Below are 27,416 nucleotides of genomic sequence, written 5' to 3' on the forward strand. Positions count from 1 at the left end.
TTTCATTTGACGTCGGGGAGAGACAGTCCTGTCTATTACCGAGTAGATATTATTTACTGTCAAGTTACCTTGGGCATTCATTCCTCAGGACCCTTCACTCTCAATTCTCACTTGATCAGAGCTGTCAAGTTATTAGTGTCTCTTAGTTTCTGCTGGGATTTTAACACTCTTATTTCCACCTGCTTTCTGTTTTAGCCGAATGATACCATGCCTATCGGCTGTATTCTAGCTGTAGATGAAGGCGAGCAGTCATGTGTCTGGGGGGAACAATGGATTATCTAGCATCGGGTCTGCTCCTTCCCTCTCAATTTAAATGCCAACAAGTCTATCTTAAGATCAGATAATAACATGGTACTCCTCTCTTGGCCAGATCTTTTGGTCTTTTCAATTAAAGTCCCTTTACCTTAGATTTGAAAGCGGCCCCTCTCTTGCGGTGGTGTGTTGGTCGAGATTAACTGTAACCTCTGCTCTGTCATGGGCTGAAATGAAACCCTCAAGTCACGAGGTTGGTAGGATTTAAAGCTGTTTATTCTTTAGAAGAAAAGTTTAATTATGGCAAAATCTTGTCTTCGGAAGAAAGGAAGAAGTGGCTGTCTAGAGAAATATCTCTTCACTTCATCAGGATTATGTGCCTCTCATTTTATCCTTTTATTCAAATCCTCAAAATCAACATATTTATCTCAGAAGGTCTGTTCAAATAATCTCACAAGTTATTGTCACGGAAATGTTTGAGGTCGATTCCTTTTTGGCTAATACCAACAGTATGTGCATTGTTAAAATTTACAAAAAAATACCATTTTATGTATCCAATAGCTCAGTTTTATGGTGGGAATTTCCTTGAGCCCTACAGCAGTGAGACAGTGGTAATGATGTCATTTATAGCTAAACCACAGACAGTGAGTAATGGAGGAACTGCGAGGATCTTATGACAGTGTCTGATTCACATCTGGCAGCCCTGTGTTTGGATTAATAAAACTCATGTGCATGTTATATCCCATAGGCACGCTTTCTTATTCACCATTCATGAGTTATTACTTGTGTAAAAGTATACAAATCGTAAGTGCACTCTAAAAACGAATTCAGGCGACCTTTCACCTCCGCTTAATTAAATGCACGGTTGCAAGATAAAAATGTGAGTTAATTGATTTAGATAAACATTTTAAGTTGCGAACATTAATTTATAAGTTGTGTTGACGTAATAATGTTGGTAATTACATCAACTTAATATTGTGTGTCATTTGAGCTCTGATTTCTGCGTTAATTGACTTCAAACTAAATTCAAGTTGTAGTAAGTAATGCAATTGGCTTGATAACTTAATTGTTCTACACCTTGAGTTAAGGATTTCAATTCCACTCCCACTTAAGATGCCTGGACAAGTTCCCACAGTTAAGACAAATAGAAATATACAAAGGACATTTTAAGGTGAGTGTCATCTTTTGTCATTCAAATACAGTAGATAGCCTTGTAGTTGCACTGTAGAGGCAACTTGCTGTGTGCCCATTTCCCATGGTAATATGGCTAATGTGTTTATTTATTATTTGTGGGGCAATTTCAATTTGTGTTATTTATCTTTTTTCTCAAGATTTAAATTATTTACAGCGCAAGTTCTTTCAGGAAGACTGGGTGTATATACATTCACTCCGCAGCTGCATATAATCAGCTCATCACAGGCGTTCTCTTTAACTGTATTACATTTCACCTCATTCTCCAGCAGCCAATCAACGTGCTGCAGCCAAACTATAAAATGGTTCTCCTCTCTCCTGCAGTCAGCTGTGATTTCAGGTGTTCATGCACCTTATCATACTGTATGGCATGTGTCAATAAATGTTCAAACAAAATGAATTCTCTCCTGATTGAAACATCATGTGTTGAAATAAACAACTGAAGTTCAAAATAAAAAGTGAATTGCCTAATATTTTTGTTGTGGAATCAATTAATTTCTTTCTTTAAAGGCAAAAACATGAAAAAGCTAAGAAAAAAAACAAGTGAATACAATATATTTGGAGCAACTTAATTTATAAATGGTTGTCAACTTAATTGTGTGTTCACAATGTACATACATACAACTTAAAGGAGACCTATCATGCTATATTTAAATGATATAGTGTATGACCATATAAGGTATATTTATACATTTTATTTTTCAAAATACCAAACAGATCATTTTTTAGACATGCCTCCTTTCGCTCATTGGATTGGATTGGATTGGATATACTTTATTAATCCCCGTGGGGAAATTGTTTCTCTGCATTTGACCCATCCTAGTGTTAGGAGCAGTGGGCTGCCCTTTTGAACAACGCCCGGGGAGCAGTGTGGGGAACGGTGCCTTGCTCAGGGACACCTCGGTAGCACTTGGCCGGGACTTGAACTGGTGACCTTCCAGTTGCCAAGCCAAGAAGCCTGAAGCAGCGGAGGTTTTGGTGGAGGTGCAAAAATCTCGGTTGCAGCAGGACGTTTCTGAATGGTTAGCTGACAAGCTGTTGTCCCTATTTATTTTACTCTGTTACGATGCTTGCTCCTTATTCCGTTCATATTTTGGCTAATTAGCAATAATGCAATGTGTACAGTTTGTAACGCAAAAACAGCGATATATATATATATATTTATAAAGGGAGACATTCATATTTTCAGTATATTTACAATGGCCTCATTGCGTTTATTAATAGTTTACAGTCCTTTTCTTCCAACATCGTGCAACAACCATTGGAAAGTTGAATAACTTAGGATGATAAAAAGTATAACTCCAACAACACCTCAGTTGTCAGCAATGTGTGTAGTTTCATGTGTTTTTAAAAGCTCAGTTATTGACTTCTTTGTGCAAATTGCGCCACGATGCCTTCTGAACGGAGAATGTGTGCTGCATGGAGATACCACAGGTAACATTTTTGACAGCTTTACTAAGTTGTCTGTTTAAATACATTGTTCACATGTCATTCAATATATGTTTATCACAATGTGTCAAGACGGATGCAGTAACTTGAGGACTCTGTAACCTGTATGGTGGACCATCCTGGATTGGAGCCTGTGTGCCTAAATGTGTTCTCCCTGCAGAATGCGTTGAATATTTACAGAGCTGAACATGGTGGACTACAGTTGAGGCAAATAGAGCAGTGAGTGGTTTGTTTGTTTTGACTAAAATTGTAAAACGAATGCTAATATTGTTCATGGAAATAAATACTGGTGTATATGGCTTTATGCAATCTTTCATTCTGTCATTGTACTATTATATACACACACAACCTTATGCTTTTGAAATCAGAATATTCTTTACCCATCCAAACATGAATAATCACAACACATTTTGATATTAACTCGGAACTTTATTGTCAAAATCAACGGTTAAAAAAACCCATTAAAAAAAACTAAATGTAGCCTACTTGTATTTTGTATAAATGACACTAAATATTTTTACAGAAGCTTTGTGAGCTGGTGCTGGGGCTTCCTTGGACGCAGGATCAGAGTGGTGATTCCGGCCTGCGTTGTCCTCAGGATACGCAGGGAGTTTCCTGATCCGTGAAATGTCGATATTGGGTTCAGACAGCAGCCAAATTGAACCGTGTAGCATACCCGGCGATGACCTCTTCCCTGTCAGGTCGCTCATAATGGTGCAGGGTCCACAAAGACTTGGTCGAAGATGAGGTCCATCAAGTTGGCCACGTAGGGCTGTGCAATGGTAAAAAAAGCACAACAAAAAATGTGGTTTAGATTAGTATATGCATGTAAAAAACTGAAACTTCTTTCTAATTTTTTTATTTTATATTTGTAAATAGTTGTATAATAAATATTTTAAACACTTACGGAATGTGGAGTCAGTCTTTACTGGTTTTGCTCTGCATTCTCCCTTCCTGGCCTTTGGGAACTGCAGTTTATACAGAGGGTTTCCAGTGGATGTAGTGGCTTGTGCGCGCTCAGCGTTTTCATTGTAGTGCAGGGCTGCCAGGTACAGTCTTTCATTTCCGCCATGATACAAACAAATGTAAATAATAGCAAAGGATGTACAAATTGTCACTAATTAGTAAGTATGTGAGGTGCTGGCCTGTAAAGAAGAACACATAGTTAGAACAAAATCATCTCAACTTAGTATTCAGGATGAGAAAATACTATTTGGATAAATATAGTCTGAAATCCCAAAAGATGGGGCTAAAACTCTCTATTTAGCAAAGCTCTTTGCTTAGCCTTTTCCAATCTGAGTTAGTTTTGAACCGTAACGTGCATGCTGTGTTTCTGACTCAATACAGATGATGTGTTGGAGAGGGGCTGAGCTCAGTAGACTGACTGTAATGAGTGCTAGCCACTAATTAGCCTGTTGCTAGAGGTAAGGCCTTGTCAACAACAACAGACCAACGGGGCTTTAGCTCAGTTTTACTCGTGGTGTGCGTGTCCCCTCGCATACATACACAGTGTTGTATCCTAACACACCCCCATTTATATTCATGTGCGCAAACAAGTAAACACACAAAAGCTTTCACATATAACGCTGCAAAAACCGGCATGTCTCATTAGCGTAGCGTAGCTTAGCTTACAGATCGATGATATCTGACCATTCTTACAGACTACAATCACAAAAGCTTTTACATATAACGCTGGAAAAACCGGCATGTCTCATTAGCGTAGCGTAGCGTAGCTTACAGATCGATGATATCTGATCGTTCTTACAGAGTACAATCACAAAAGCTTTTACATATAACGCTGGAAAAACCGGCATGTCTCATTAGCGTAGCGTAGTTTAGCTTACAGATCGATGATATCTGATCGTTCTTACAGACTACAATCACAAAAGCTTTTACATATAACGCTGGAAAAAACGGCACTTGCCTACAGAAGATTACGTTTGTTATTATAACTTACTCAATATGATTTTAGAGGATACAAAATACTAATAAATAGGAAAATAAATACTTGTGTTATCGCCTAGGGCGTGGCTTTACAGCCTTCACACAGATCGCCATTACGGCAGTATGTCTGAACATGTTAGCAAATGCCTGATAATTCAAATAAAAGACAAAGCAAAGACTGCGGAGTGTACACAATAAAATGCTACAAAAATATATAAACACCTAACCGATTACTATTTGGGTTTGAGGCGACATTGATACGGCGAAGCTACATGCTACATGCTACAAGCTAGAGATAGCTTTATCAGGAAAAACACCGCTAAATAAAAACTTACAGCTTCAAAATTGGATGTGTCCTCACTGGCCTGGTCCCGGATGGTTGGTATTGATCCCGGGTTTAGCATTACTTTGGAGGCATATCCGTGTTGGACTTAAGACAAGTTCATAAACATGTCCGTCGTAAAATGTTTGGAACACACAAACAGAAATCTGCCGTGGTCTTCTGGCAAATGTCCCTTGTAAATGAAGTCTAGCCACAGATTCATTTCTTTTTCCACCGATGGCATTGCATGCAGTCCCCTGTCCCGAGTCTTGCAGCCAACAACAGCACAATGTTTAACTATCTTAGACATCCTGGCAAGAGCAGGCAAAAACACAGATGTGGGTTGATTTAGCCTGCCGATAGCCTATATGCGAATGAGAGGTTTGGCAATGCACGTGGCCGTGGCTCATTCCCCTGATAGGTGGAGATTTGACCAATAAGCCGAGGACTTCTCTGTGACGTAGAAAAGTGTTGACATCTGGATCCGTTTTTTCCAGATCCGTTGCAGCCCCTTTTTTAGAGATTTGGCGAAGGAGGAAAATAGAGAGGGTTGTGTTTTCTGACACTTGGTGAGTTCCCTGGAACACCGGGGACACATATTCATGTATAAAAGACGTACAAAGGTGCATTTTGCATGATAGGTCCCCTTTAAGATTACATTTAAATCATACGGTAAAACAAGTTGGAACAACTTAATTTTTGGAGTAATCAACTTAAAAACTTGTGTTTATGCTACCAATCATTAAGTAAGCGGTAATTAAAAACACCTCTGATTGTAGAGGAAAAGCCTTCTCCCCTAACTCAAATAACTTTGTTGCTTTAAGAGAATTTCATTAGAAGTTGTCTTAACTCAATAAACATCGATGCAAACTGTTGCCTTGATTTTCTTTGTTGAGCCAAGGCATTTGTTTTTATAGTGTGTTAAAGAAAACAACAATTGGCCTGCAGGTTTTTAATCCTCCTCCAACATGACATTTTCTTTGTATTTGTACCAACTTAAAGGTAGGATATGTAAGTTTGAGAAACCGGCTTTGAAACCGAATTTGAAAATACACGACCGGAGAAAATCTGCCACTTCCTTACAGAGCACCTCCTCCAACACACACGAACGCGCACATGACCAATGAGGGCACGAGATAAGTGTGTGCACACATGGAAGGCTGACATCCAGTTATTTTAGCCGGGCCGGCTAAAATGATTGGTCGTGCTTTTTACAGTACTACGGCTTCCACAGATGAAATGTTTTTATGGATTTTTTGGCAAAGCACTTAAGATATTCATTGCCATCGGGGTGTTAAGAGCATTCCATGGAATATAACAAAAAGTGTATCTCAAGCCGGTTTCTCAAACTTACATACCCTACCTTTAATGGCTGCATCTCAGGTCGATTATTTTCATTTCCTCACTCGTCGGCCCTCGGTATCACCGGAAGTTGATTTGTCAGCGCCAACTTGAGTAGCGTCCCATGGCGCTTATTTCTGCCGGAGGAGCGAAGAGTGATATTAGAGGAGCGATAATCGAGGAAGCACCAGACCATCCTCCGATAAAATCCTCAGATACTCGCCCCGCCCCCTTACTGTGTATCGCTCACTGATTGGACGATGCAGCGCATGCACTGATCTGATGCTTCTTGACATGAGAGCAGTTTCCCAGCGGAGTGAAGAAAACACATGAAACTCACAAGAGTCACTCCTCAGTTTATACCGTGTTTTGTTTCAATTAAAGGTGGGGTAGGTAAGTTTCAGAAACCGGCTCGAGTGCATTCAAATGTGAAAGTACACAGCCGAAAATAATCCGCCCCTTCCTTCAGACTTCCTTACAGAGCACCTCCTCCAACACACATGAACGAACGCGCACATGACGTCAGCAGACTGGTGAAAGTGGCCGCCTGTTGCTGGCGAGTCATTGAAGTACTGCTGCAATGCACGCCCAATGACGGCACGCCCAATGAGGGCACGAGATGCATTTGTGCGTGCACGAGATGGAAGGCTGACAGACAGGGCGGCAATCCAGTTGTACTTTTTACAGTACCACGGCTTCCACAGATGACATTTTTGTATGGATCTTTTGTCAAAGCACTTCAGATATTCATTGCTATCGGGATGTTAAGAGCATTCCATGGAATATAACAAAAAGTGTATCTCGAGCCGGTTTCTGAAACTTACCTACCCCACCTTTAATGTATCATTTAGTTACAAATATGTGATATATCTGAACAACAGTCAAAGTGGTAAAAAATTATTTTATTCATTTATTGGAAACATTTTCATTATCGCTTTTTTCGTTTATACATTTTAAGAATGGCGTTTATCTTTTTTGAGAATGAGTTCTTATTTTATTTTATTTATTTGGGTCTACAACAGATGATACATGTCATGTAAATGTGTACTAACAGAGGCGGGTTGTGTGTGAAAACAACGGGGACAGAGCCGGGCTGAAGTCGAATAGTCCATTTAGCTTAGGAATCTTCCTAACGGCATAGATATACAGTATATAAACAGTAGATGACTCACCCTCGCTGCTGGACAATGGAGACCGATGTTGCCACATGGCGGCCATCTTGCCACAATGGCAGCTCGCTCATTCATAACATTATGTCTATGGTGCACTGTTATTATCTGAAATAACCGTAGTTTGCTCAATTTTCAAACGGTTTGGTTTGTTATAAACATCAAAGATGTAGTTATGATACTGCATAGCCTACTTATAATTATAATCATGAATTTTTTTCAACATGTCTTGTTGTCTCCTGTATCATAGCCATGCTAATAATGTTTATAATAAACCAAACCGTTTGTAAATCAGTCAAGATTTCAGCGAGTTAAGAGTATTTTTGTGCAGATCACTCACCTTACAACAGCTGTAGCAGTAGTTGTTGACTGTGGCAAGATGGCCGCCGGTGAGCCACGCTGGCGACTCCCCCTTGAGCTATCTAGGTTGCGTTCCAATAGTCCATTTAGCTTAGGAACCTTCCTAACGGAGTGAAATGACCCGGAAGTACGTCACTGGCAGCCATGATAAGTGCCGTTCCAATTCTCTAAATGAAAGGAAAGGAGGGTTGCGTTCCAATAGTCCATTTAGCTTAGGAACCTTCCTAACCAAGTGAAATGACCCGGAAGTCCCTCAGTGGCAGCCATGATAAGTGCCGTTCCAATTCTCCAAGGCTGAAGTCGAATAGTCCATTTAGCTTAGGAACCTTCCTAAAGGAGTGAAATGACCCGGAAGTCCCTCAGTGGCAGCCATGATAAGTGCCGTTCGAATTCTCTAGAATGATGAGAATGATAGGAAAGGAGGTTTCAAACTTCCTTTATAACCTCCTTTAGCTTAGGAACCACTGGACCTCCCTAACCGACAGGAGAAGCGAAAATGCTGCCCCACAATGCCTTGCAGCCGCAGCATTTGCCGTCACTCAACAGTCGGCCGTTCACGGAAACAACCGATTATGACGGAGAAATGATATCATGAAAGTTACGGTGCTTATTAAGCATTTTAAAACATAGGTGGTAAGTTGCCAAAGTGCTTTGTTTTGAAGGTTCATCAGTATTATAATCAAAAAGAGAAATATGAATGTTAGTTTTTACTGAAATGATCAAATACAGTCAACATTTCAGTCTTTACTGAGTTGTGTGGAGTTTGTTCAACTTTTAAAATATGTTTGAATGGTGAAATACACAGTGATAGATGTTAAGGACTAACGTTTATAATACATACATTTGTATTGATTTTAAGATCTTTAGTTCATACAATCATACGTATTGGGATCATTGGTATTAATGTGGACCGAAGGGAGAGGGTGACGAGCATAAGTTTCACTTTCCTTTTTTATTTCAATTCCAACTTTGGTCATGAAGAATATGTTTCTCTGTTGTCCACGTTCATAAAGCAAAGCAGCAGCATCAGAGCACGGTGCAGAGTCTCTAGATGAGTTTACAGCAGTCCCTCGTTCTTATTAAACATCCATGTTGTCGTCCGCTGTATAGAAAACGGTGGTTTCCATAGTTTCCCCACAGCAGCAGACGAACACAATGACGTCCGCTGGCGCATCATAAACACGTCGGATAGTGAAAGTGCATTCGGATTCTCTAAAGTACCGCAGTCTCTTCTCCTAAGTCCTTTTGAATTCTCCTATCCACTATCCCTTAACCCCGTGACGTTTCACTCAGAGGTCAAGGAATAGACGATAGGGTTAGAATTTAGGAGCTGATCTTTGGACTATTCGACTGCAGCCCAAATGAAAGGAAAGGAGGTTTCAAACTTCCTTTATAACCTCCTTTAGCTTAGGAACCACTGGACCTCCCTAACCGAAAGGAGAGGAGAAAATGCTGCCCCACAATGCATTGCAGCCGTAGCATTTGCTGTCACTCAACAGTCGGCCGTTCACGGAAACAACCGATTATGACCGAGAAATGATATCATGAAAGTTACGGTGCTTATTAAGCATTTTAAAACGTAAGTTGCCAAAGTGCTTTTTTCTGAACGTTCATCAGTATTATAATCAAAAAGAGAAATATGAACGTTAGTTTTTACTGAAATGATCAAATAAAGTCAACATCTCATAGTCTTTACTGAGCTGTGTGGGGTTTGTTCAACTTTTAAAAGATGTTTGAATGGTGATATACACAGTGATAGATGTTAAGGACTAACGTTTATAATAAATACATTTGTATTTATTTTAAGATCTTTTCATAGTTCATACAATCATACGTATTGGGATCATTTGTATTAATGTGGACCGGAGGGAGAGGGTGACGAGCATAAGTTTCACTTTCCTTTTTTATTTCAATTCCAACTTTGGTCATGAAGAATATATTTCTCTGTTTTCCACGTTCATAAAGCATAAAGCAACAGCATCAGAGCACGGTGCAGAGTCTCTAGATGAGTTTACAGTAGTCCCTCGTTCTTATTGAACATCCATGTTGTAGTCCGCTGTATAGAAAACTGTAGTTCTCATTCATAACACTCCGTTCGATGTCTCACTATGGGATGCGCCTCATCGCGGAGCAAACAGAAGCATCAATCTCATTACGCCAATCCCGATTGGCTGGTGATCTTGACGTCAACCTCAGGGGAAATCACCCCCTATAAGTGCAGACTGAAAACTCGCAGACTGAAAACTCATCTCTTTCGACTCCACCTCGAGCGATAGAACTGTTAACAAAGCACTTATATACTAATAAAGGACTGGCTTATCTAAAGCCAGTTGAGTGGCTCTTGAAACGATTGGCTCTTTGAAACCTGATGTTCTTATATGATTCTGTTTTCTTCAAGGTTGTGTCTTCCTGGTCGAATGTACTTATTGTAAGTCGCTTTGGATAAAAGCGTCAGCTAAATGCAATGTAATGTAATGTAATGTAATAAGTAGCTTGCGCCAACACGCATGCGTCATTCAAACACCTCTTCTCGCTTCAGAGCACATCTCGAACGGTAGCCGGGCTAGCTTAACAGTCCACAGACTGAACCCAAAGCTAATTTTCGGTCGATGGGCGTTAACCGGCTACCCTATTCTCTCTCAGAAGAAGTACCATAGTCAACCTCGCCGAATTCTTCCTCTGGAAGTAAGGTAAGATTTTGACTTGCAAGTTAGCAACACACCAGTTGCTAGCTTGTGCTTTTTTCCCTCACCACGGTAGCGAGGACGTTTTTTATTCTTTTTTCTTCCCCGGAGGATAAAAGGATTTAAAGAATATTGCCACACCAGGTAATATTCTTTGAGAGGAAAGGACCCACACTACCTTTTTTCTCCAGATAAAGGACAGTTTGGGACACTTTTTTTCGACATACCTGTTAAGAGCGGGTCCTCTCCATGGACGCCTCTCTCCCTCACACCAGAGGAGTCAGGGACTCGAAGGCTCGGTTCTGCGACTGCGGGTTGAAGATAGCAGGCACAGACTCACACCAGGTCTGCTCGTCCTGCCTCGGGCTGGAACACGCCCAGGAGGCTATCGACGACCCCGGCTCGTGCGGGCATTGTACCCACCTCACCATAAAGAGTCTTCGCCGACGGTTAGCACGACAAGCTAGCCTGTCGGGACAGGATCCCCTCATGTCCACTGGTTGGCCGGCTGGCAACCAAGACACGGGGGCGTCCGCCGCAGAGACTGAGTCCCTCGCCTTCACGGCTTCCCTGTCTCAGTATGGACCTACAAGCCGTGTGTCAACGCGCTGCGGCTAGACTAGACATCCCATGGCCCGAAGTGGCCAAGGAGACCTCCAGGTCCCGTTACGAGGGAAAACTGTTTTTCCAAACAACAAGGACAAAGAGGCAACTCCTCCCGGTCTTCCCGGAGATGTTGGATGAGGTGTCGGTCTCGTGGAGAGACCGGCCCTTTAGCAACAAGGCCCCAATCCAGGGTGCCTCCTCCCTTGACTGTGACGGTATGGAGAGGCTCGGCCTGCTCCACATACCGCCTATGGAACCGCTAGTGGCAGCCCACCTCCTACCGAGGATGGGCCCGTCACCGAGCAGGAACCCCACGCTGCCAGCAAAAACAGACCGATTCCAGTCGACCATGACGGAACGGGCCTACAAAGCTGCAGCATTGTCCGCCAGAGCTCTAGCCGCGGTCACAGACATTTGTCTCTGTGTCCAACGCTGCGCCGTCCAGGCCACGGGCAAAGTGATGGGGATCATGGTGGTGCAGGAAAGAGCTAGATGGCTCAACCTCACCAACCTCCCGGACCGGGAAAAAGAAGATGTGCTGGATATGCCCATCGTTCCCGAGGGAATTTTCGGCTCCGCTCTCGCTTCCATGCAGAGGAGGTGCGAGTCGAAAAAGAAGGAAGACGAGGCCCTCCACCTCTGTCTCCCTCGAAGGGTCCAGCCGCTGCCTCTGCAACAGCGACCCTTCGCCAAGCTGCTCCGAACCCTGCTGGATCTAGAGTACCAGATCAGCAGAGGTCGCAGCCCGCCCCGAGTCCCCAGCCCAGGCAGGAGACGAGGGCGAGTTGGTCTAGAAAATCTCCGGTCCCGGCTGCAGCCCAGGCGCAGCCAACCCAGAATTTCGGCCAGCAATCAAGGAGGAAGAAGCGAGCGGCATGACAGCCCCTCCTTCTCCCCTCTGTGACAGAGCTGGAAGTTCCTTCTCCGGCTCGAATTGTGTTCCCGCTGCCTCGAGAGATGCCTCAACGCCATCCTCAAGTCCGCACAAAACACATGTCACATCATTATTGTTTGAATAAACCATTTTTCGCTGACGCATCCAGGCTTCGGCCAAGGGCGCAGCTCAAAAAAATGAAAAGAAAAACAATAAACAGTCCGTTAACCATAAATCCCCTTCTGAGAGCAGCTACGGCCTCTCTCAAAAGGCGGATAATAAACGGGTCTGTGAAGGCACCACCGCCACGCGCATGCGCAGTGCCGGTTGGGGCTTTAAGGGCACTACCGCCACGTGCGCACGCAGTGCCGGCTAGAGCTGTAAAGAACGGCCCGTCAATCCTTTCCCTTTCGAGAGCAGCTACGGCATCTCTCAAAGGACGGATTATTGACGGGTCCGTGAAGCCACCGCCACGTGCGTGCGCAGTGACGGTGGGGACTGTTGAAATGGGGTACCACCGTGTTCAGACACTAGAGGGCCCCATGACACAACAAACAGAGTCTCAGAGGGCAAGAGAGGTGACATCTCCGCTGGCTCTAAGGAGCACACAGTGGAAGATGCTCACAACATCTGCTTGGGTTTTCAAGACAGTAACACGGGGTTACAGACTCCAATTCGCTGTCACCCCCCCTCGTTTCTCGGGCATTTTGTATTCACAAGCCCGAGGAGAGTCAGCCCATATTCTAGAGAGAGAGATCCTCTCACTTCTAGAAAAGAGAGCTATATCTATTGTACCTGCCGAGCAGAGTCAGAGTGGTTTTTATTCCAAGTACTTCCTCGTCCCCAAACGAGGAGGGAACGGAATCCGGCCAATACTGGATTTGAGGGTTCTGAACAGATATCTAAAAAGATATAAATTCAGAATGCTCACTCACACATCTCTGCTGCGTCTCGTGCGACAAGATGATTGGTTTACATCAGTCGACCTGAAAGATGCGTATTTCCACATCCCAGTATATTACCCACACAGGAAATATCTGAGATTCGCATCTCAGGGGATCTGTTACGAATACAGAGTACTTCCCTTCGGCCTGTCTCTCAGTCCAAGAGTGTTTGTACGATGTACGGAAGCCGCGATAGCCCCGTTAAGACAACAGGGTATTCGCTTGGCGACCTACCTGGACGACTGGCTGCTTCTCGCACAGTCGGAGCACGAGGCTATTACGCAGACAAATGTTCTCGTAAAGCACCTGCTCGACCTGGGTTTCATAATAAACACAGAGAAGAGCATGTTGTGCCCCGCGCAGACTATACTCTTCCTAGGGTTACACCTGAACTCGGTACCCTTTTCAGCTCGCCTGTCAGCGGAAAGAGTGAAAGCTTTCAGAGCTTGTCTCGCTCAATTCCAGCGTCGCAAACATGTTCTCTTCAGAACATGCCTGCGGTTGATGGGGCTCATGGCGCCAGCCATCCTGGTCGTACGACTAGGACGCTTACACATGAGGGAGTTTCAGCGCTGGGTAGCCGCCTTAAAACTAAACCCCGCGCGTCATGGCGCGCAGAGGGTAATGGTTACTGTGAAATGCGTAACGGCACTGCGCCACTGGCTGCACCCGACTTTTCTAGTACGGGGCGTGCCTATGGGTGCTGTCCTTTCACGAAGGGTGGTCACCACGGACGCATGTCTGACAGGTTGGGGAGGTATTTATGAAGGCCGCCCGGTGAGGGGTCTCTGGAGCAGAGACCTCCAGCGGGCACACATAAATTACCTGGAGCGTTTAGCGGTGTTCCTCACCCTAAAACGCTTTCTGCCTTTTCTCACAGGACACCATGTCCTCGTGAGGACAGACAATACGACCACAATATCGTATATAAACCGCCATGGGGGTTTGCGTTCTCTCCAGTTACACATGCTGGCACGCAAACTGATCCTATGGAGCAGCGGGCGTCTCCTCTCCCTGAGAGCGACGCACGTACCGGGTGTGTCGAACCTCGGGGCAGATCTGCTGTCCAGAGGTACACCACTTTATGCAGACTGGACTCTACATCCAAGGATTGTGAGCCAGCTGTGGGTGCGTTATGGCACGGTGGATCTGTTCGCATCAAGAGAAAATGCTCAGTGTCAGCTGTTCTTTTCGATGCGCGACCTAAACGCACCGTTAGGCGTGGACGCACTCGCACACGTTTGGCCTTCGGGCCTTCTGTACGCGTTCCCACCCCTGGCTCTGATTCCCCAAACTCTGGCAAGAGTGAGGGAACAACGCCACACACTTATTCTGATAGCTCTGCACTGGCCAGCTATGTACTGGCTGGCGGAGATTTATCAGCTGCTGTGCGGGCAGCCATGGCAGCTCCCACTACACAGGGGACATACTGTCCCAGGCGGGGGGGGGGGATTTTTCACCCACACCCAGAGCGCTGGGCCTTATGGGCCTGGCCCGTGAGTGGTACAACCTGAATATAGTGAGACTCCCTCATAGGGTGTTAACACTATTCAGAGTGCGAGAGATTTCTACACCAGGTCTCTCTAACATAGTGCTGTTACTGACCCTGGCTTCCGCCAGGCGAGCCAGTAATGTTTTCAGACACTGTCTGTACATGTACCCAATGGATATTGAGACATTTCCTCAGCCGCTGGGTCCCTACGGGGAACAGCAGCGGGATTTGCTGTGTCCAGTTTGTGCTTACGCACCTGTATGGACAGATCAGGGGTACTTGTCATAATGACCAACTCCTGGTGTCCTGGGCTAACCCTTAAAGGGGGGCAAGCCGGTTACTAAGCAACGGCTCTCCCACTGTCGTGTGGAAGCTATTGCTTTGAGACCCTTACGAGTCAGAGTTTGCAGGCACCTTCGGGTCCGCGAGCTCTTTCAAATCAGGGTCTGGCTGCATCCTGGGCTCTGTCCAGGATGTCTCCCATCCAAGACATCTGTGCAGCGGCAAGCGGGTCTTCGCCGCTCACTGTTGTCTGCTTTTACAGGCTGGGCGTATCCGCTCCAAGCGTGGCCCGAGCAGTGCTGGGCACCTTGTTGAGTCGGGACTCCACCTGTTAAATTCCGGTTGGTCGGTGGTCTTCGAGATAAGCTCGTCTGGCAATACGGGAGCTACAATATCCCATAGTGAGACATCGAACGGAGTGTTATGAATGAGAACTATAGGTTACTTACGTAACCCCAGTTCTCAAGAGTAACATGAAGTGAGATGTCTCACCAGACGGCCCTCCTTGCTATGGTGAAGCGAGAAGAGGTGCTTATTTTGAATGACGCATGCGTCGTGGCGCAAGCTACTTATAGGGGGTGATTTCCCCTGACGTTGACGTCAAGATCACCAGCCAATCGGGATTGGCGTAATGAGATTGATGCTTCTGTTTGCTCCGCGATGAGGCGCATCCCATAGTGAGACATCTCACTTCATGTTACTCTGAGGACTGGGGTTACGTAAGTAACCTATAGTTTCCATAGTTTCCCTACAGCAGCAGACGCACATTCATGACGTCCGCTGGCGCATCATAAACACGTCGGATAGTGAAAGTGCATTCGGATTCTCTAAAGTACCGCAGTCTCTTCTCCTAAGTCCTTTTGAATTCTCCTATCCACTATCCAACATCCACTGATAAATTGCGATGTTAACAACCTCATAATAACCTCATATGTTTTTAACTTAGGATCATACCTGTGTTTAGTCTAGAAAAAGGTAATTGTGTGCATTTTATTATAAAGTTGTGTATATTTACAGACCGTTGCAAAAACTAAGAAGCTTATAAACATCAGGTTTAAAACTAAAAGAGCTTTGAAACACAATAAAAGATGTTTGGAGTTTTATTTGAGTTATTCATTTAAACTTTTTGTCTAAGAGATGCTGATTTGAAACCGTTGTTAGATACAGTTACGGCATTTCCTGTTTCTGCTGGAGAGAGGGGAGGCCGTCCCAAAACTTGCTGCTGTATCCCTCCATCTGACAGGAGGGAGCCTCGTTGAGCTGCAAGTGTGGCTACAGACGGAGTTCACTCCATCACAGAGGGGTAGGGTCGAGGGAGTGGTTTGGGATTGGGCCGCAGTCTCTTCTCCTAAGTCCTTTTGAATTCTCCTATCCACTATCCCTTAACCCCATGACGTTTCACTCAGAGGTCAAGGAATAGACGATAGGGTTAAACGTTAGGAGCTGATTTTTGGATTATCCGACTGCAACCCTGCTGTCAGACATCAGCTGTGCGGTGTCTTCACGTGACGCTCCGGGGGAAAGGACGTCCCATTGCTCTTAAAACTAATTTCCCTGCTTCTCGTTGTTTCCTTGTGTCTCTCCATGCTTCCCTGGTGGGAGGGACTAAACGCAGGGAAACAACACAAGTGAGGGACGCAAGGATTCCATTTAACCGACCTGAGATGCAGCCAATGACTCAAGAAGAAAATTCCTAATGGAGGCCAAAAATATATATTAACATTATGTAAACATTCAAAACTGCCGACTTGATGGCGTATTGAAAAGTTGATCCATGACATACTAACATTTGCAGGCATGACAAACAGGAGAATTTTACAACCTGGAAAACTAACTTATAACTATATATATATATATATATATATACCCCATTAGTATTGTTTAACCATTACGAAAGTCATTTGTTACTTTTAAATCCTATATTTGGTGCCTTTTCTAGAAAGTGGCACCATAGTGGACATTTTGGTCATAATAATTATGATATCATAACCTTTAATGTTAGAGAACGATTATTGTCTTTGTAGAAAGAAAAGGTAAATTACTGTTAGATAAACATTTAATACGAACAGTCGTCTCCTGTTTAATAGTGTAATGTAAATCCATTTTAAGGCCCATGCAGAATGAGACTTTCTATAAATACAAGCTGCCCCAGAAAGTACTGCAGCTTAGATTGAAAATCTTACCTTTCACTGCTCAGGGAGCCTCTCCTGTTGTTCCCTGTGATCACTGTCCATCCCTGAGCCAAGGGGGAAACAGAAACATTACTAGAGTCTGAGCATCAGCCATTAGACACATCCACTCTGCCAACACCGCACATTTCTCTCCTTTGCACTAGTGCACCTCTGGGACACATGACAAATTCATCCACATGGACGAACACAACCTGAATGAATATTTCTATACCGCACCTGTGCACATGCCTGCTTGCCTTGCACACAGAAACAAGCCTCCCACCTGTTCTCACCACTCAACTCCCCCCCTCTCCTCTCTGCATAACAAACGTGGCTGCCAACAATTGCCTATTGCTACTCCAATGTTCCTGGTATTTCGATTCATTGAGCTGAACATATACTGCTCTTTTGCTAGACTCATAAATCTTTACTTTTAGAACTTTGGGCTGGCTTGTTTGAAATGTTCGAAAATCTCTTTTAGCCTGTCTGCAGGAAACTATGGATCTATTATCACAAAGGTTTATTGATCTGAAGGTTAAGCTTTGTTTTCCCAATTTGGATTTGAGAATGTTGTTGATTGACAGCCAAAGCCTGACAGCCTGACACTATCTAAAACTGCCATAGGTCTTTTGAGCGGTGACAGAAAGCGAGTAGAATAATGTCACCCACACATCGAATCGCTCATGTTACACCGGCTGACATTGTCCACTGCAGCAGGCACCTTCTCCACTCAATAACTAATTACAATGTCTTTAGCCGCCTCTGCCTCCTCTCTACCTCGAGGCTTTTCTCTTTTCAAAGGAGAGCCAAAGGACAGGATGTCTATTAATTCAAAAAGGCTGACTAATAGGCAGCAAATACTCCCCTATTCACTCTCTCACTGTGACACATTAAGTACTGTATACGTGGTTTAGCTGGAATTTTAAACGAACTGATGCACTAATCAACCAAGCTGCTAGATGTGCATGCAGTATGTGGTGCTAACAGTATAAGTGTTTTTATAGACTTTGCTGATATTAAAAAAATAAGATACAGTGTTAATTTGTTATCAGAACATGAATTTAATAGTGATAAATGTGACTTGTTTTATATTTAATACTGGGGAGACATATATAGCATTGGTCATATTTTCAAAATGTTTTGCTATTTTTTTCTATGTGTGAATATTCTATGTGTCAATATTGGAGTATCAACTCTGTGAAGTACACAGACATGTCTCTCGTAACTTGTATCTTGAACTGCATAAAGTAATTTAGATATAGAAGTGTGAATTGTGGCTGTGCAATATATTTGTGTAGTCTCTCAAAAGCAACAGGAGGAACTAGCGTGGTGTGGTTTCTTCAAAACCTTGTAGGGACATGGGAGACCATCGTCGGCATCTATTATTATGCATTTTTAACATGATCTCCATCTTTTTCTGTCCTTATCTAAGTTCCCAAACCTCTGTGATGGCAGATCAGAGACGCCTCGTGAATAGACCCATTTTTTTAATAACAATTAGATACATTTTTCATGGCACTAACATTGGTGAGGTGAACCTAATCTAAAATCCATGATTTATGTTTATTCATCAGCTCGAGGGACTTGAATGGAAATGTGTTCGTAAGTGAGACATTATTTTCTGAGTTTGAGTATTTTGTCTTAATTAGCCCGCAAAATGCAAAAGTAACAACACTAATTCTGCAAAATTGGCCGCTGTGAGTGTATTATTATATTAGCTGGATCATTATTATTGATGCATTAAATGTTACTTTAATGCACATTTTATTCAAACACTCTCGAGTGCTTTAGTCTCTAGAACAATGCCACACAACACTGATGTTTGATGAAGTAATGGAAAAGTAACTTTGGCTGTTAAATAAATACAGTGGAGTCAAAGTACAAATAAGTATCAATGGACTACTCAAATAAATAGTGTCTTAAAATAAATTATACTATTAACTTTGACCTGGTAATATGAGAGTTACAAATACAAAATAAATATAGGTTTCAGAGGGGGACAGGGATGTCTTTTTTATATACTGAAATACACCTGGACATCAGCATGAGATAACTCTTTAAGTAGAGACACTACATACTAATATACACCTGTACATCAGCAAGATGACTCTTTAATGTAGAGACACTGCATACTGATATACACCTGGAGCTGCAGGAGAGGACTTTTTAAAGTAGAGACTGTACATACTGATATACACCTGAATATCAGCAGGAGAGGACTCTTTAAAGTAGAGACACTACATACTGATATACACCTAAACATCAGCAGGAGAGGACTCTTTAAAGTAGAGACACTACATACTGATATACACCTGGACATCAGCAGGAGAGGACTCTTTAAAGTAGAGATACTGATATACACCTGAACACAGGCCCGGACTGGCCATCGGGAGGACCGGGAGGTTTCCCGATGGCCTGGCCTGTTAAGTGGCCTGCTGGCCTGAGGAATTTCTTTTTTTAATGTATGTATTGTGAACGCAACGCTGAGCAAATGTGGGTCTGACTCTGCCTCACAGAGGGTGACTGGCTGTCTACATGATGTGGCCTGCCGACATGGCCACTTTCATACAGATCATAATGCTCTCGATTGGTCTCTGTGTCTCATTCAAGCTCGGGAGGGTGTGTATGGGTGGCGCTAGCGAGCGAGAGAGAAAGCACGCGCACCGGTTACGTGTATTGTTGTTGTTAGCATCTGGTGCTAGCTAGCTGCGCTAACGGATATAATGAGCTGTCAACACAACCCAGTCTCACGGCATTTCGTGTTCACCAACACGATTTTTAATCTATTGATTCGTGTTCACCAACACGATTTTCCCCTTTTTTTCGTGTTGCACAGCACGATTTTAAAAGCAATGTATTTCTACTGCCTGCAGCACGTATTTTTCTCCGGTCGGGTCGTGGAAGACCGGAAGCTGTGTGGTTCATAAAAACATGTTCTTACTCAATATCAAGCCACAATTATTGCTTTTATTTTAAATCGTATAATTTCGGACTTTTGTTGCCGTCTGTGAGGAAAAGAAATGGGGCTCAGAGCCTCAGGATACTGAAATCTGTATTTTTAAATATTTTTTCCTTCTAATTTGTTATTGTTTTCAAAATAACACACTGTTATTTACTCACCAATAACGCACAATTATCCTTGCTTTTCTTTATTGGTTTTATTCTATAATCTCGGGCTTTTTTGGTGTCCGTCAGGAACTGAATTTCAAAATAAAAATAACCGGAAACAGACGTAGGCCTATAAGGGACATTTGGAAATGGAACGAAACCACGCCAGACTATCCAAAACTGGAATCGAACACCCCCCCAGAACTACACATGCTGGCTATTGTGTTTCGCAAAATGTTCTATGGGACGTCTCCTGAACATTTTCGTTTTTCCCACAATTAGAAGTTGCCAGTATTAAACACATTGGTGTTATCAAATGTAAAAGATATAATTAATAAATGGGTGAAAATCGCTGTCCATAATGCGCAGCATTAATATATAGCATTAATATATACCCACATGACAGCTCATTGCTACTTTGTAATTCTACTCCACTACAATTCAGAGGTTAACCTGGTATTTTTACTCCACTGCATTTATTTGAGTTACTTTGCAGATTCTGATTAATTATGTGAAATATAAACAACCCTTAAATCAGACTTTAGTTACACCTGAGTAAAATTCAGGTAAGGTGATTGTCAAGTGCCAACAATCAGGAGAGATATTTGATAGTTGGTGCTTGAGAAGACTAAACATGTATCTGCAATTGACATGAATGGAAACAAGAAATAAAGTATATTCATTACTCGTTATTCTCTACTAATAGTTAATTAAAGACTGTATATTATGGCTATTTTGCACATCCCTTTCAAGATTTTCAAAGGTTTATTGACATATCATACACAACTACGGTGTTGTTATGCAATGAATGAAAAACTTGGGTCACAGGTTCCTCAACAGTGCATTACAAGACATCTATCAATATGTGTGTACCTCCTTTTTTCTTATTTAAAAGAAGACCTTAATCTGTTATTAAAGGTTAATCCGTTTTTATGTTTTGCACCTCCTCCTATTAATATCTTTGTACATCCTGCACTAAACTGTTTTATTGTAGAGATCACTTATAGTATCTTCTTGATTTTTTATATTCTATATTTCTATATTTATACTTTCCCCCTATGAAAGTATGTACTCTTAATATTTTTGTAATCAAATATAACACATAAAAACAATAATTCAATAACGTGCTTTAACCACTAGGAGGTGTACACAAGGTACACACAGCCATAATAACTTTGTATTATTAGTGTGTATGTACAACATCTGAAGATGTATAGTTTTATGCATGCTTTCACATAATTTTACAGCATATTGCTATACTATTTCAGACTCAGTATTTACATTCTTACATTCAAAGAAAATCAGTAATATCTTTAAAAACTACAGTCCTTTTATATCAGCTGTGCACCGTTATGGTGTAAATATAACCTATCTATGAATTAGATCAAATGTAAAAGTCAGCCGAATTAGTGTTGATACTGCAAGGAGACGTATTGTGTGAAGAGAAATTGAAGATGTTGTTTAATTGTTGATATATTTATGATCCACGTCAAGTATTCAGTTTCGGCGGCATTTCTTCCAGTTTTTCCAAAGGTCTTCTCATCAGGGCTCTCTAAATAAAGAACTACGGCAGATCTGTAATATGTAATGCAGCCGAACCGTGTATTACAATGCCGTTATGTGATGACTTTCAAAGAGAAAAGCAAGAACACTCGGAATTAAGTATTATTTTATTCTTTTAAAATGTTTTCCGGATTTCATATAATATAAACACCAAATCCCAGCATGCATTGCGGCTAACACATCCAATCAGCGAGCTTAAAACCATAGCTGAAGATCTTGGGTAATCGCTCGAAATGCCTACGTCTGTTTCCGGTTATATTTATTTTGAAATTCAGTTCCTGACGGACGCCAAAAAAGCCCGAGATTATGGAATTAAACCAATAAATAAAAGCAAGGATAATTGTGTGTTATTGGTGAGCAAATAACAGTGTGTTATTTTGAAAAGAATAACAAATTAGAAGGAAAAACAGATTTAAAAAATACAGATTTCAGTATCCTGAGGCTCTGAGCCCCATTTCTTTTCCTCACAGACGGCAACAAAAGTCCGAAATTATACGATTTAAAATAAAAGCAATAACTGTGGGTTGATATTGAGTAAGAACATGTTTTTATGAACCACACAGCTTCCGGTCTTCCACGACCCGACCGGAGAAAAAGACGTGCTGCAGCCTGCAGGCACGAAACACATTACCAGTAGAAATACATTGCTTTTAAAATCGTGCTGTGCAACACGAAAAAAAGGGGCAAATCGTGTTGGTGAACACGAATCAATAGATTAAAAATCATGTTGGTGAACACGAAATGCCGTGAGACTGGGTTGGTCAACAAGGTGGGGTGAGAGTCCTCTGCTGTCAGACTGAGAGACTGATAACTTCAGCTCAGGTGAGGTAAAGGACTCTGAGTGTTTAGATAGTTAACTTAGTCTAAGTTCTCTGTGGGTCTCAAACGGTTTGGTCACCATTTATGTAAACACATATTTCCATTTGAAGGGGGAGTGATTAGTAAAATATGCATGAATAATAAAAAATAAAATGTTAACTAGGTGAAAAAAGGTAAGATAAACTTTATAAACTTGTTGAGAGCTAAAACTAGTCTTTGCTGCTGCCTCAAAGAGGAGCAGGGGGATAGGGGGGGGGAAGGGTGAGGCTGATTCAGGAGCCCAGACACACTCACAACTATAAATGAACCAAAAACAAATAAATAAAAAGGTTTCAATGTTTTTTCATATTGGATATGGTATGTTATTGGTTATGGCCATGTACTTATGATGTTATGATTATTTAAATGTATACAGTTCTGTTTCATATGGGTATTGTCTCTTTATTTCCCCCTCAAAGTGCACCAGATTGATGCATTTAAGTCCAACATTAAAAAGAAAAATCTTACCGGGGGAGCATGCCCCCGGACCCCCCTAGAGGATTTCAAATGTTCAGGTCCACCTCCACTTAAAATATGTTCACATGGATAGGTTCCTAAATGTGCACAGCAACGCCTAAATAGATTTGCACAGCAACACTGTATATATTGACAAATAAATCCAGGAAAATGGCACAAAAGAAAACTGGTAGTGGCCTGGCTGGGTGTATAATTCCCGCCTGACTTATTGTCCCAGTCCAGCCCATCAGCAGGAGAGGACTCTTTAAAGTAGAGACACTACAATACATACTGATATATACCTGGACATCTGCAGGAGAGCACTCTTTAAAGTAGAGACACTACATACTGACATACACCTGGACATCTGCAGGAGAGGACTCTTTGAAGTAAAGACACTACATACTGATATACACCTGGATATCTGCAGGAGAGGACTCTTTAAAGAGACACTATATACTGATATACACCTGAACATCAGCAGGAGAGGACTCTTTAAAGTAGAGACACTACATACGTGTTATTATGCCAGGTGTTCATTGTTAAATTGTATTTAATATAGACCATTATGCCACTTTGAGATACAAATATCCTCACAAATATATGTTTATACCTTTACTTTTTATCAACTTGTGAGCAACATGACAGCCAAGACTTCCATACATGTACATTTGAACTCAGATTACAATCTGATAATGTTCTAAATCCTGGCTTTGATGGGAAGGTGACAGCAGGCAGAGGAGAAAACACATGGTCACTGTTTCACTCCCCTGTGGAAGGCTTCCAGGAAAACATGCGATAGATGGAAGAAGGTCATGTGAATCTGTACAAGACCGGCTTTTCCTCACCATGGTAATATCCTCCTCCTCTGGATCTCCTTGTCATTGGCACGGTGCATTCCTGGTGCAAATTATTGTGCTGGGTATAAATACGTTGACAGTCTGGCAGGCGCAGGTGCTCTAATCTTCCGGTGTCCTCCTGCTGCCTAGCACAGCGCTGTGGCACTGAAGTGGATGTTTTCTCCACATTCACAGTGACCTCTCATTGTCCACAGATGGCACATTTTCCTGGCAAACTGTAATGATGCAGCTCTTTGAATGAAAGGATGACACCAAAAACAGTTAATTCCCTCTCAATTTTTTTAGTTTTGCAACGCAGGAAAATAACCATGAAGGTATCAAATGTCATTATTAGAGGATAAATTGGATTTTGAAGTAAGTACAAAATGGTTTTTACATCAGTTGTCCAATACTAATTAACTGCTTTTGTAGCTTCAGGGATTGTATGCAGTGGGCCTTTTTTATCTCAGATTGTTTTTCATCTTGACCTTTAAGTTGATTACCCTGCTGATTGTGAATTCACCTGTAAGATAGTTTTTAAACCAAAAGGTCACAATTGTCTACCCTCCATGTTCAAAGGCATTCAAAAGGATTACAATTGATGGTCCATGCGTGTGTTGGTAACATACATTTTTTCAATTTACAGTTTTAGTTTTATGTCTTGTTCAAATCACACTCGACAAGTGGACTGAAAATGTGAACCAGCCACCCTTATGTAATTTTTAAACTGCATCCAAGGTCTGGATGTTTCTATTTTTGTCTTCCGGATCATTTATTACTGGTGATTCTCTTGCTTTTGACATCACTCTCAGAAAAGCCAAAAATTGGATGAAAAGCTCAAGAACAAAGCTGATGCTACAGTACAAGCGGCATATAACTAAAACAGGGTTGCCAACTTTGGGTACCTGGCTGGAGTGAGATTTTGATATCATGGGTTTAATTACACATATGCGCACAAAATGACTGCGATCGTGTCAGCAGCGGGACCTTAGCATATATATAGGATATATACACAATATATACAAATACACAATATTGGACACAGACTATAAAGGGCACAAAGTTTCATTCACTAATGAAAGTCAAACACATGTTTGTTTCCACTATTTTATTGTGTGCCTGATAAGCAATTAATTGACTTATATAAATAAAAATGTACTCGATAACTTGCCATTTACATGAGGATGTGACTAGCAGTTTGAAATGATGTACTTGAATTATTATTATATATTATCATTATGTCAGGGGTCTGAAATGGTCGACAATATTATCGTTTATCGCAATAATTTCCGGGAAAATGTATCCAACAAAATTAATTATCGTGAGAGGCCTACATGACACACACACACACACAAACAAATCTACAGACTTACTCCAAACTGCCAAACATATTAATTAACACACTCTATTTTGACCTAGTAGAACAATAAGCAGCAGACTTTACTTTTTTATCATTTCTACTGGATCTTAGATCTGCGCTTGCGCAATTGCGAGAGAGTATTTTTGTTGGGTAATCTATGGTAGGGCTAACCCTTGACAGTGAAACGCCACGCGTGAGGTTTAGATTATTTCCCTGTCTCAATCCAAATTGAACTGTATGAAATAAAAAGGCACATTGGTCTTGTAGTAAATAAAAAGGGCGACCTGGAGCCAATCCTGCAATTTCCCCACAGGTGAAAGAGTTGACATACTGAAAGCCCAATCCCTGCAGGGGGGTCTGTGGGGATTCTCCCCCACGTGATTTTTTGAAATACTAACATAAAATACACATTCTGGTACTCTCTTGAGAAGAAAAATAAATAAATCTATTACTACACGACATATTTTAAAAAATGAATGCCATTTTAGTTTTTTGTTACTTTGTTCTGAAAGCTGAACCTGCTGCTCCTCACAGAGAGAAGAGGGAAGAGGCTGTGTGAATTACTTTACATTGTGGATAAGGGTGGATAGCCCCCATTGTTCTGTGTGTCAACATGAAAGACAGCCCACACACCTATCAATCATCAAACCGTGGGGTCTTATTCCATTACGTGTTGATAGAAATCAACACGTAATGTTGTATCGACGTATAGAGATGTACGACAGCAAAAGTATTCTCCGTGGGGACTTCCTGCAACAACACCACGCCGTTATCTTGATTCTGATTGGCCAGAAGACAAGACGATCACTACCTGACAAAAGTTTTCAAAACCGTTTCTAGTCTTCGGTATTCTTGTTTTTGGCGTGAGAATAGTTTGGGCAGCGTGAGAGCGTGAGATTGAGAGTGAAAGCGTGTGTCACACGCCAGATGCGTGAGAGTTGGCAACCCTGACTAAAAGCTTTTATTTGTTGGATTTATAAAACCCTCGGAAGTCATGTGGTGTTGGACTTTGTGTGAAGTGGATATAATAACCTGAAAGCTCAGTGTGTTGATGCTGGGCTGATATGTTTGTATGAGTCTCAGGTAAGAGGGTGAACAGGATTCTCCTACTGTCCTTTCCTCCATCCTACTTCAGCGGTTTTTCTTTATCGTCCCTTTCTATGTCACCTCAGTTTCTTTTAGAATGTTATCTGTTATAACTAGAGCCGGGACTCGATTAAAAAAATTAATCTAATTAATTAGAGGCTTTGTAATTAATGAATCGAAATTAATCGCATTTTTAATCAAATATACATATTTGACCTGAGAACAGTGAGAAGCAATTTTCACATGGATTTTACTCCAAGTGGTCTACAGTCGAGTGCAATCCAGTGAGCCAGGGAGTTGGTTATTTTCTCATACGTGGACTTACTTATCCTGGCCCTGAAACCAGTCATCTGGTTGAGTGTGGGTTGGGTCAGGGTGTGGTTCCTTGCACTCGGAGTCGGGCTAACGTCCACGCTAGCTGCTACATGCTTTGCATTTAGGTGATACTTTAGGCTTGATCAGAGCCCTAGAGATACTAAGAGTTACGATACTCCCATAGACCTCCGTTGTAAAAAATGGCGGCGCCTACTTCCGGGGTATGGACATCGAAATAGTTCAACATATTGTCATGTGGGCGTTGGACCGCATTCACTTACATTACGGCGCGTCGATTAGTTCCAGAGGTAAGTTGCTGAAATATCGAACTCTTTTGAATTGTCAACTGTCTATATTGTATCAGAGGCCCTTTGTGATGCTTATACTGGTCTTCAGTTGTATATGCACAGCGTAATTATCTATATTTGATCTTGGTTGTTACAACCAATTTTGCTAGCATTGCCTGCTAGTTAGCTAGCGCGACTTCGTCAGCTTTGATTTGAAGGTAAGATTTCAGTAATGAATCGCTAGCAGCTTATATATCAATGATGCTGGTTAACTAACAAGCAGGATTTAGATTGATTATGTGTTTTTATTGTTATTTTGGTTTTTATCTGCTGAACCTGACCATGTCAGCCATCCTTAGTCGGCTTTTTCTGTATGATATGACTTAACTGCTAGCACTAGTAGAAATGAGGTGGCGTTTGTGATAAATATTTCATTGCATTTTGGGATATACTAACATTTCAT

At 42.0% G+C, this 27,416-nt stretch overlaps 1 long non-coding RNA gene across 3 annotated transcripts in view; it reads right to left on the reverse strand.

The window, feature by feature from the left end:
* LOC139434840 (uncharacterized) overlaps positions 1 to 27,416 on the reverse strand; it is an 89,205-nt gene that overhangs the window by 25,102 nt on the left and 36,687 nt on the right. For 2 of the 3 annotated variants that reach the window (XR_011644149.1, XR_011644150.1), the window contains exon 2: positions 17,094 to 17,146. The exons of the other annotated variant lie outside the window; for it this stretch is intronic. This is a non-coding gene — a long non-coding RNA (uncharacterized lncRNA). The remainder of the gene's footprint in view (positions 1 to 17,093; positions 17,147 to 27,416) is intronic. 3 annotated transcript variants of the gene reach the window in all.

This window comes from Pseudochaenichthys georgianus, chromosome 1, assembly GCF_902827115.2.
Source record: "Pseudochaenichthys georgianus chromosome 1, fPseGeo1.2, whole genome shotgun sequence".
NCBI classification, from domain to species: Eukaryota; Metazoa; Chordata; class Actinopteri; order Perciformes; family Channichthyidae; genus Pseudochaenichthys; species Pseudochaenichthys georgianus.